The sequence below is a fragment of the Saimiri boliviensis genome, chromosome 8 (assembly GCF_048565385.1).
Source record: "Saimiri boliviensis isolate mSaiBol1 chromosome 8, mSaiBol1.pri, whole genome shotgun sequence".
Classification (NCBI taxonomy): Eukaryota; Metazoa; Chordata; class Mammalia; order Primates; family Cebidae; genus Saimiri; species Saimiri boliviensis.
The window spans coordinates 23,222,932-23,233,933 of NC_133456.1; the positions used below are offsets into that span (position 1 = coordinate 23,222,932).

At 48.6% G+C, this 11,002-nt stretch overlaps 1 long non-coding RNA gene and 1 other non-coding gene across 2 annotated transcripts; both read left to right on the forward strand.

Annotated features, from left to right (window-relative positions):
- The first annotated feature begins 641 nt into the window (after nt 1–641).
- LOC120367259 (small nucleolar RNA SNORA24) lies at nt 642–772 on the forward strand. Its single transcript, XR_005581677.1, has one exon. It is a non-coding gene; the product is annotated as a small nucleolar RNA SNORA24 (small nucleolar RNA).
- Nucleotides 773–2,773: 2,001 nt separating this feature from the next.
- LOC141585343 (uncharacterized) lies at nt 2,774–10,156 on the forward strand. Its single transcript, XR_012518754.1, has 3 exons — nt 2,774–3,092; nt 8,809–8,972; nt 9,684–10,156. It is a non-coding gene; the product is annotated as an uncharacterized LOC141585343 (long non-coding RNA).
- Nucleotides 10,157–11,002: the final 846 nt, after the last annotated feature.

An 11,002-nucleotide genomic window follows, 5' to 3' on the forward strand; every position in this document is an offset into this window, starting at 1 on the left:
TGACATTTAATACACAGCAAAGAAGGCTGCATCAGACACATGACACTCTGACATCCATTTCATTCACACACCCCCACCTCCACAGTCAGACTAAAAACTCACAAAGGTGTCTGGTGAAGAACGTTACAAAGGTTAGAAATCTTCATCTGAATAGGCCCCTGAGAGTTTTCCCCCTATGCTTAGGTGAAAAAGGCAGTGAACAAGATTCTCTCGTTCTTTAAGTGCTTTGTGCAACAACGTCCGTGTGTCGGTGCCGAAATCTGGGTGTGGAGGAATCTTTTGGACTGAGGCAAAAGTCTTCCTCCAGAGTTCCAGTCTCAGAAGCTGCTGATTTCGGCGGCGGTGATGGCTCCAGTTACCCTATGGTGATCACAACAATAGAAATTTATTCCTCACAGTTCTGGCAGCTGAGAAGTCCAAGATCAAAGTACTGGAAGATTCAGTGTCTGATGAGGGCTTGTTCTTTCCTTCCAAAATGGTGCATTCTGGTTGAGTCTTCCAATGGCAGAGGGAGCAGGAGGGATGATCGGGTTCCCTCAAGCCCTTTGTAAAGCCACTGATCTCATTAATGAGGGTAGAGCCCTAATTACCTTCCAAAGGTGATTAATACCATCACCTTGATGGTTAAGTTCCAACATAGTCTCCACGTATCTGTGGAACCTGTCAGCTGTGGCAGTCGCCCTTCCTAGCCATGGAAGAACACATTCTTGTTTGTTGACAAAGCTGTCACCATTTCTTTGGTATCAGATTCTGACCTGCACAAGTAACATTCTTCACCATTAAAAACCTGGAGGGTTTCAGGTTATTGGGCAAATTTTTCTTTTTTTTTTTTCTTTTTTTTTTTTGAGACGGAGTTTTGCTCTTGTTACCCAGGCTGGAGTGCAATGGCGCGATCTCAGCTCACCGCAACCTCCACCTCCTGGGTTCAGGCAATTCTCCTGCCTCAGCCTCCTGAGTAGCTGGGATTACAGGCACGTGCCACCATGCCCAGCTAATTTTTTGTATTTTTTAGTAGAGATGGGGTTTCACCATGTTGACCAGGATGGTCTCGATCTCTCGACCTTGTGATCCACCCGCCTTGGCCTCCCAAAGTGCTGAGATTACAGACGTGAGCCACTGCGCCCGGCCGATTGGGCAAACTTTTCTAAACTATTGTTTAAATGTTTCCAGAAAAAAAAAAAAGGAGTTCCAACATAGAAATTTTGGGAAGGGACACCAACATTCAGACCATAGCAGAATCCAAGTCAAAATAGAGGAAAACAAGGAAATGAAGAGGGACTTGTCTGAGTGACACAAGGTTGGGAATCCACATTCAGCTGTTTCAGAAGCATCTGCTCCCCTCCCACTCCCTCTTGGTCCCCCAACCCCGCTTTTAGGCCTTCACCACTTGCTGAATGGAAAGTCACAGCCGCACCCGGGGGCTGCCTCAGCGGCAGCTGCAGCAACATCAGTGACCGGGTCCAGCCTGAGTGGACCCAGAGGCTTTGGCTTCCAGTGACTGCCTGGATGAGCCAGGTAACATGACATAGAAATGTGGGGAGTGAACATTCCCAAGAGTAAACTCTGACTATCAAGACTGAGGATTCAGAAAGGAACTGAGGAGTAATATCTTATACTTTTCCTCTTCCCAATAGACTGTTCAGCATGACCTCCCTGGACATATCTCATCTAGGTTATCAGAATTTGCAGATACAAATACTTGTATTAAAACATTCTTTGCATTCATCTAAAATTCAAATTTAACCAGGTATCCTACATTTGATCTGGCAGCCCAAACCCAGTAACCATGTGTGCCGAGACTCTGCAGCCAGTTTGATGACACGCGACCTTGTCTTTGCTTTTCCTCCTGCACCCCGTTCTTTATTCATTCCTCTCTCTCCTTTACTCTTGCTGCCCTGGGCTCTCTTTTCTAGGGGGCAAACAAAGAAAAACAAACCAACTCAATAGGATTTCTGTCACTTGCATCTGAAGAATCCTTACAACAGGCCGGGCGCAGTGGCTCAAGCCTGTAATCCCAGCACTTTGGGAGGCCGAGGCGGGTGGATCACGAGGTCGAGAGATCGAGACCATCCTGGTCAACATGGTGAAACCCCGTCTCTACTAAAAGTGCAAAAAATTAGCTGGGCATGGTGGCACGTGCCTGTAATCCCAGCTACTCAGGAGGCTGAGGCAGGAGAATTGCCTGAGCCCAGGAGGCGGAGGTTGCGGTGAGCCGAGATCACGCCATTGCACTCCAGCCTGGGTAACAAGGGCAAAACTCCGTCTCAAAAAAAAAAAAAAAAAAAAAAAAAAGTAGCCTCAGTTCCTCCTCCTGTGGGATGAGGATGACAGTTTCTACCCATTGACAGCTTTGGATAGATGGTGCTATTGTTTGGATGTTTGTTCTCTTCAAATCTCATGTTAAAATGTAATCCACAGTGTTGGAGGTGGGGTCTGACAGGGGATGTTTATCCTTCATGAATGGTTTGCTGCCCTCCTTGTGGTAATGAATGAGTTAATTGCCTTGCGTTCACACAAGATCTGGTTGTTTAACAGAACATGGCACCTCCTCGCTTCCTCTCTCTCTTGGCGTTCCTGCTCCCCCTTGGCCTTCTGTCACAATTGGGAGCTTCCTGAGGGCCTCAGCAGAAGCAGACGCTGGCACCGTGCTTCCTGTGCAGCCTGCAGAACTGTGAGCCAATTACCCAGACTCAGGTATTTCTTTACAGCAGCGCAAACAAACTGACACAGATGGGCGTTACCACCTGTCCTTCCTCAGGCCACAGAAGAGCAAGTGGCCTGAGGAAGGACAGGTGGTAACACCAGGACCAATAGGCCACTCTAGTGGGCTTGAGCCCCAGAGCTGCCCCCTGCCACACTGAACTCACGGGGCTGCTGGGAAATGGGGCTGCTTGCCCTGCTGTGGCTGTGAGTTCCTTCCATGTTCTCTCACTGGGATGATGTCTCTCCTGGCTCCGCTTCACCAGACCACAGCGCCTGCCTGCTTCAGACTTTGCCAGACAGATTAACAAGCACCAGGGAGACCAGGAGGACCAGAGGACTGCCTTTACCCTGCCACTCTTTCTACAGTGTGGACTGCAGCCTTCATGCTGGTAAGGCTGTGGCAGGCTCAGCCTGTCTTAACCTAACCAACACCTGCCTCTCCCTGAGTGCACCTGCAATCCCCTTTGCCTGGAATGACCCTACCACGGCCGTTAAGGCCCTGCACTATCTGGCCTTTATCTATCTTTCATTTATTTATTCACTCAACAAACACAGCTTGGGCAGACTGTGTGGCAGGCACTGTTTTAGGCACTGTCTACCAAGAGACAGCAGTGAACAAAAAAGACTGAAATCCCTGCCTTCATGGGACTTACAGCCTAGTGCAGAGATAGAAAATAAAGTATGTACAGAAGGGAAATATATAGCGTATCAGGCGATAAGTATGATTGGGGAAAATAACACAGGGACCAGGGGTGAAGACACACCCTGCCCCCATCTAGCCTCACTCTCTCCCCAGTCAATCCATTCCCACCACGCTGGTCTTCTTTCTTTCTCAATTGGACCAAACTCCCTCCCACCTTAGGGCCTTTGTGCTTCTAGTTCCTCTGTCTAGGAAAGTCTCCTCCTTCTCCTTCCCTACTGCAAAGATTGTTGCATGGCTGGATTCTTCTTACCATTGGAGTCTTGGCTCAAGTGACACTCCAGGGAGGCCCTGCTGAATCATCCGGTCCAGTACCTTTTCCCGGTTACTCTTTAACCCATTAGCTTGTTACACCGCTCTATTTTCTCCATGTGACCACTCTGAGAAATGCTCCTCTGTGCTTTATGTATTTACACGCTCAGTGTTTCTCCCCCTAGAATTTCAGCACCATGACAGTGAGGACTTTGTCTTGACTGTCTCCCTCCAATGCCTGGAACATAGTAGGCGGCAGGCATTCAGTGAGTAGTTATTGAGTTACTGATACAGTCATTGCTCTTTTGTCCTCCCCCATCCCCACCCCCAGTTCATTTTCTTTCACCTAAAGAACTCCTACTTTTCCTTTAAGACTAGTCTAGTGAGGGCTGAGGGCTGTGGCTCACTCCTGTAATCCTAGCATTTTGGGAGGCCGAGGTGGGTGGATCACCTGAGGTCAGGAGTTCAAGACCAGCCTGGTCATCATGGTGAAACCCCATCTTGAAAAATAAAATAAAATAAAATAAAGACTAGTCTAGCGAGAGACTGGGCACAGTGGCTCATGCCTGTAATCCCAGCACTTTGGGAGGCCAGGGTGTGCAGATTGCAACATAACAAAACCCGATTTCTACAAAAAATACAAAAGTTAGCTAGGTTTGGTGGCACAGGCTTGTAATTCCAGCTACTCAGGAGGCTGAGGTGCGAGGATGGCTTGAATCTGGGAGGCAGAGGTAGCAGTGAGCCAAGAGCATGCCACTTCTCCACTCCAGCCTGAGTGATACAGCCAGACCTTGCCTAAAAAAAACAAGCACACAAACAAAAAGACTAGTCTAGTGGGGAGACACCAGTAAATACTACAATACTGTATTAATTAAGGCAACACTAGCTGCTATAACAAATAGGCCTTCAAAGACATTACATCTCAGACATAGTCAAAGCAGGTAGCTTTCTTCTATACATTGATCCTGGACACTGGGCTCCATCCATCTGTGGCAGCACCATTCCTAAGGGTCGTGTCATTGCCCAAATACAGCTGGTAGCAGGACACTGATGGTGTGTAGATGACACACCCGCTTTTTAAAGGCCTTGGTGTGGAAGTGACACATAATGGACTCTGCTTGCATTCCTTTAAGCCAGTAGTATGACCACACCTAGATGTCAGAGGTGGTGGGAAACAGGGTGCTAGCTGGACAGCTGCTTTCCAGCAATATCCGCATGCTATAGAAGAGGGAGAAATAAGGCCGGGGGCAGTGGCTCACACCTGTAATCCCAGCACTTTGGAAGGCTGAGGCCGGTGGATCACCTGAGGTCAGGAGTTCAAGACCAGCCTGGCCAACATGGTGAAAACCCACTTCTACTAAAAATATTAAAAATTAGCTGGGCATGGTAATCCCAGCTGTTTGGGAGCCTGAGGCAGGAGAATCACTTGAACGGGGAGCCAGACCACTGCATTCCAGCCTGGGCTACAAGAGTGAAACTCTTGTCTTTTTTTTTTTTGAGATGGAGTTTCGCTCTTGTTACCCAGGCTGTAGTGCAATGGCGCGATCTCAGCTCACTGCAACCTCCGCCTCCTGGGTTCAGGCAATTCTCCTGCCTCAGCCTCCTGAGTAGCTGGGATTACAGGCACGCGCCACCATGCCCAGCTGATTTTTTGTATTTTTAGCAGAGACGGGGTTTCACCATGTTGAGCAGGATGGTCTCGATCTCTTGACCTCGTGATCCACCCGCCTCAGCCTCCCAAAGTGCTGGGATTACAGGCTTGAGCCACCGCGCCCGGCCTGTGAAACTCTTGTCAAAAAAAAAAAAAAAGGAACAGGGAGAATAAATTGTGCTTCAGAAACTGTATTTCTGGGCTGGGCACAGTGGCTCACACCTGTAATCCCTGCACTTTGGGAGGCCAAGGTGGGCACCTATAATCCCAGCTACTCCAGACCAGCCTGGCCAACATGGTGAAACCCCATCTGTACTAAAAATACAAAAAATTAGCTGGGCGTGATGGTGGGCACCTATAATCCCAGCTACTCAGGAGACTGAGGCAGGAGAATCACTTGAACCGGGGAGGTGGAGATTGCAGCGAGCTGAGATTGCGCCACTGCACTTCAGTCTAGGTGACAGAGCAAAACTTCATCTAAAAAAAAAAAAATTGTATTTCTGCCTCTGCTACAAATACAGTGGCTCTGCCACAAATACAGTGTGGTAAAGGAAGCAAAGAAGCTAGGGTTACCCTGAAGAAGCACTTAATATAGTCAGAGACAGAGTAGTCAAAGAGGCCTTTCCCAAGGAGGCAGTGCTGAGACGGCTTGTGAAGGGTAAGAATCTGTCGGGCAAAGGAAGAGGAGGGTGTTTCTGGCAAAGGGACCACTGTGTGCAGAGGTTTGGTGAAAAGAGAGCATGTAATAAATTGTCCCAGAAATTGCTGACATATTCATTGCCTAGGGGAGGGAGTTAGAGCAAAGGAAGCAGGAACAGCAAAGAAACCCAAGCAGAAAGATCAGGTCATGCCAGGTGGTGAAAGCCTGGACTCATATGTTTGAGATGGACTTTTCCTGTTTTCCTGGTATTGACAATGGAGATCCAAAATTGACGAGAAATAGTGCTGTGGATCTCACGCTTAAGGATGATTCAAAGACTCTGTTGAGATTGGGGCAAGAACATGTCACAGGTATGTACAAAGAGGTGGCAGAACCGGCCCTACTACAATCACTCATCCCTCCCCACACCCCAATATGAGCACAAGTGTGAGAAGAGATGACAGAGGGAATCCATGCTAGTCACTGCCCACTGGGGAGTGCTGGGGTTTTCTTTCCTTTCTCTCTATTGCCAAAGTGAGGAGAGTCTAGAAGACTTATTCTTAAAGCCCGGAGGGCGATGCTATCAGCAGGGGAGATGGGCATCTCATTTCCCAGTGGAACTTCCAATGAGGCAACAGATGGGTCGATCCTGCCCTCTGCCTCCCGGGAGAGGGAAGGGAGAAGGAGGCAGCAGGGAGCTAGCTGTTTAGCCCCCTTGGGAGAGGTAAACAAGGAGGACTTTCCCAGAGTTCAGCACTGGGCTTGGGCCATTGTTTTAGTTATCTGTTGCTGCAATACAAAACACCTCAAAACTTAGTGCCAGAAAACAATAGTCATTTATTACCTCGGGATTTTTGTGAGCTAGGAGTTTCAACAGGGAATGATTTATCTCTACTACATGATGCTTGGTGACACAAAGAAAAATTAAAACTGAGACAAAAGATTTTTCAGCAATGCAATTTTTACTTCCTGGACTGTAGGAAGGGTACCCTTGCTAGCCATCATGCCATGAGAGTACAAAGAACAACAGAAAACACACAAATGTTTTCCTCATGCATTTGGGGTCGTCCTTACTACTATGTCTGATCTCCATTGGCTGGAGCTAGACCTCACAATCTAAACCAAAACCCGGTTATCAACTTAAAACTTTTCTAGAAAACAGGTAAAAGCAATGGAGAGCTAGAATATGCCCGTGAGCACGTCCAGCACAAATATCTTGGTTAAACTACAAGGACATGAATGTACTACGTGCCTGTAAGCATGGCATGTCTAACACCTACATAGGATAGGGCTTAACAAAGTTATTAGCATACTTTTTTTTTTTTTGAGACGGAGTTTCGCCCTTGTTACCCAGGCTGGAGTGCAATGGCGCGATCTCGGCTCACCGCAACCTCCGCCTCCTGGGCTCAGGCAATTCTCCTGCCTCAGCCTCCTGAGTAGCTGGGATTACAGGCACGTGCCACCATGCCCAGCTAATTTTTTGCACTTTTAGTAGAGACGGGGTTTCACCATGTTGACCAGGATGGTCTCGATCTCTTGACCTCGTGATCCACCCGCCTCGGCCTCCCAGAGTGCTGGGATTACAGGCTTGAGCCACCACGCCCGGCGCTTTTTTTTCTTTTGAGACAGAGTTTTGCTCTTGTTACCCAGGCTGGAGTGCAATGGTGCGATCTTGGCTCACCGCAACCTCCACCTCCTGGGTTCAGGCAATTCTCCTGCCTCGGCCTCCTGAGTAGCTGGGATTACAGGCACGTGCCACCATGCCCAGCTAATTTCTTGTATTTTTTTTAGTAGAAACGGTGTTTCACCAGGTTGACCAGGATGGTCTTCATCTCTTGACCTTGTGATCCACCTGCCTCAGCCTCCCAAAGTGCTGAGATTACAGGCTTGAGCCACTGCGCCCGGCACTTTTTTTTTTTTCTTTTTTTTTTTTGAGACGGAGTTTCACTCTTGTTACCCAGGCTGGAGTGCAATGGCGCGATCTCGGCTCACCGCAACCTCCGCCTCCTGGGCTCAGGCAATTCTCCTGCCTCAGCCTCCTAAGTAGCTGGGATTACAGGCACGCGCCACCATGCCCAGCTAGTTTTTTGTATTTTTAGTAGAGACGGGGTTTCACCATGTTGACCAGGATGGTCTCGATCTCTCGACCTCGTGATCCACCCGCCTCGGCCTCTCAAAGTGCTGGGATTACAGGTGTGAGCCACCGCGCCCGGCCACTTTTTTTTTTTTTTTTTAAATACTAAGTCTTGCTCTGTCACCAGGCTGGAGTGCAGTGGCGCAATCTTGGCTCACTGCAGTTTCTGCCTTGCAGTTCAAGTGATTCTTCTGCCTCAGCCTCCCGAGTAGCTGGGACTACAAGTGTGTACCACCACACTCAGCTAATTTTTTTTGTGTGTGTTTTTAGTAGAGACGGGGTTTCACCATGTTGGCCAGGATGGTCTCGATCTCTTGACCTTGTGATCCACCTGCCTCAGCCTCCCAAAGTGCTGGGATTACAGGTGTGAGCCACCAAGCCCAGCTAGCACACTTATTCTGTAACAAGAAAGGAAACTTTAAAAAGGAACTTTTTTGACTTTCCACAGGGCCTCAGCTGAAAATCTCAAGGGCTGGGGCCCAGAGCCATCTGCAGCCTTGTCTGGGGCTGGAGGGCCTGCTTCCAAGGTAGCTCACTGGCGCGGCTGGCAAACTGGTGCTGACAACTCAGCTTCTCTTCGCAGGGTTGCTTGAGCGTCCTCAAAGTAGGCAACTGACCTTGCCCCAAGAGAACAAGCCAAAGGCCCAAGGCAGTGCCACAGGGTCTCATATGACCAAGCCTCAGAAGGCATGCACTGGCCCTCTGACAGAATGCTGCTTATCACTCAGGTCAGCTGTGATTCAGGGTGAGCAGAGACTACAGACGGACGTGAGCAGCAGTGGGTATGGACCACTGGGACCAAACTGGAGGCTGAAGACCACATGCATCTTGCTGGCTTCTCACCCAGGAGGACAGGCCTGGGAAGGAGGATCCCTGGAGAGGAGCTGAGTGGGTAAGAAGACATGAAACCCGAGACAGATCTCTCTCCTATGGCTCTGAGCTGGGGGAAGATCCCACAGGATTCTGTGGATAACGTGCAGGTGCCCTATGAGACTCCTGGGCACACAGAGGGCACCAATGGCCAGTGAGCATAGCCAGAGAAGCAGAAGTGACCCTGTATCATCTATGGAGAAGACCTCCTAGCCAGCCACTGTGGCTCAGACCAGTACTCCCAGCACTGTGGGAGGCCAAGGCGGGCAGATGGGTTGAGCCCAGGAATTTGAGACCAGCCTGGGCGACGTGGTGAAACCTCACCTCTACAAGAAGTACAAAAATTATCTGGATGTGGTGGTGTGGGCCTGTGGTCCCAGCTACTCGGGAGGCTGAGGCAGGAGGATCATTTGAGCACAGGAGTTTGAGGCTATAGTGAGCTATGACTGCACCACTGCACTTCAATCTGAGCAAGAGTGAGAGTTTGTCTAAAAAAAAATGAAACAAAAAACACTCCTTTCCCAACTGCTGTCCAGTGTCACCTTTGCCATAGATCAGATGACAGTGTGTGAATGCATCTATTTCTAGACTCCATCCTGTTCTATTGATCTGTTTGCCTGTCCTTATGCCAATATCGCACTGTATTATATTTACATAATATGTGTATTATATTTACATAATAAGTCCTAATAACTGGTGGTGTAAGTCTGCCCACTTTTTCTTCCTCTGACAGATTGCTTTGGCACTCTGAGGTAAACTCCAGCCCTGACTGGGGAGGGATCCACTTTGAAGCTCAGCAGCTCATCCCCTGCCTGCTGGTGAGGCTTCTCTCGTTGGTATCTGGAGACATCAGTTCCTTGCCACGTGGACCACTCCACAGGGCTGCTCATGCTCACGACATTCTGTCACTTCTGCTGTATTCTGTTTGTTAGAAGTGAGGAAACAAATCTGGCCCACACCAGAAGGGAGAGGTTTACACAAGAGTGTGACTGTCAGAAGGTGAGAATCACTGGGGTTCATTTTACAGGCTGCTGACCTACCATGTACACAAAACAGATTGCTTTGTAACCTAATTTTTTTAAATTATTAAGATATAATATGGCCGGGTGCGGTGGCTCAAGCCTGTAATCCCAGCACTTTGGGAGGCCGAGGAGGGTGGATCACAAGGTCAAGAGATCGAGACAATCCTGGTCAACATGGTGAAACCCTGTCTCTACTAAAAATACAAAAAAATTAGCTGGGCATGGCGGCGCGTGCCTATAAATCTCAGCTACTCAGGAGGCTGAGGCAGGAGAATTGCCTGACCCCAGGAGGCGAAGGTTGTGGTGAGCTGAGATTGCGCCATTGCACTCCAGCCTGGGTAACAAGAGCGAAACTCTGTCTCAAAAAAAAAAAAAAAAAAAAAAAAAGATATAATTTGGCTGAGCGTAGTGGCTCACACCTGTACTCCCAGCACTTTGGGAGGCTGAGGTGGGCAGATCACTTGAGGTCTTATATAACCAAGCCTCAGAAGTCATGGTTAAAGTACAAGGACATAGAATGTACTACATGTGAATTCAGGAATGCGCCATCTTGCCTGGCTAATTTTGTATTTTTAGTAGAAATGGGGTTTCACCATGTTGGCCAGGCTGGTCTTGAACTCCTGACCTCAGGTGATTCACCCACTTTGACCTCTCAAAGTGTTGGGATTACAGGCGTGAGCCATCCTGCCCAGCATAACTGTATGTCTTCTAATCTATGAAGAACATAGAATGTACTAAATGTGAATTCTAATCTATAGTCCAGGCTATAATTCACATACTACAAAATTCACATTTTTTTTTTTTGAGTCGAAGTTTTGCTTTTGTTGCCCAGGCTGGAGTGCAGTGGGGCAATCTCAGCTCACTGCAACCTCCGACTCCAGGGTTCAAGTGATTCTCCTGCCTCAGCCTCCTTAGTAACTGGGATTACAGGCATGCACCACCACACCCAGCTAATTTTGTATCTTTAGTAGATACAAGGTTTCTTCGTGTTGGTCAGGCTGGTCTTGAACTCCCAACCTCAGGTGATCCC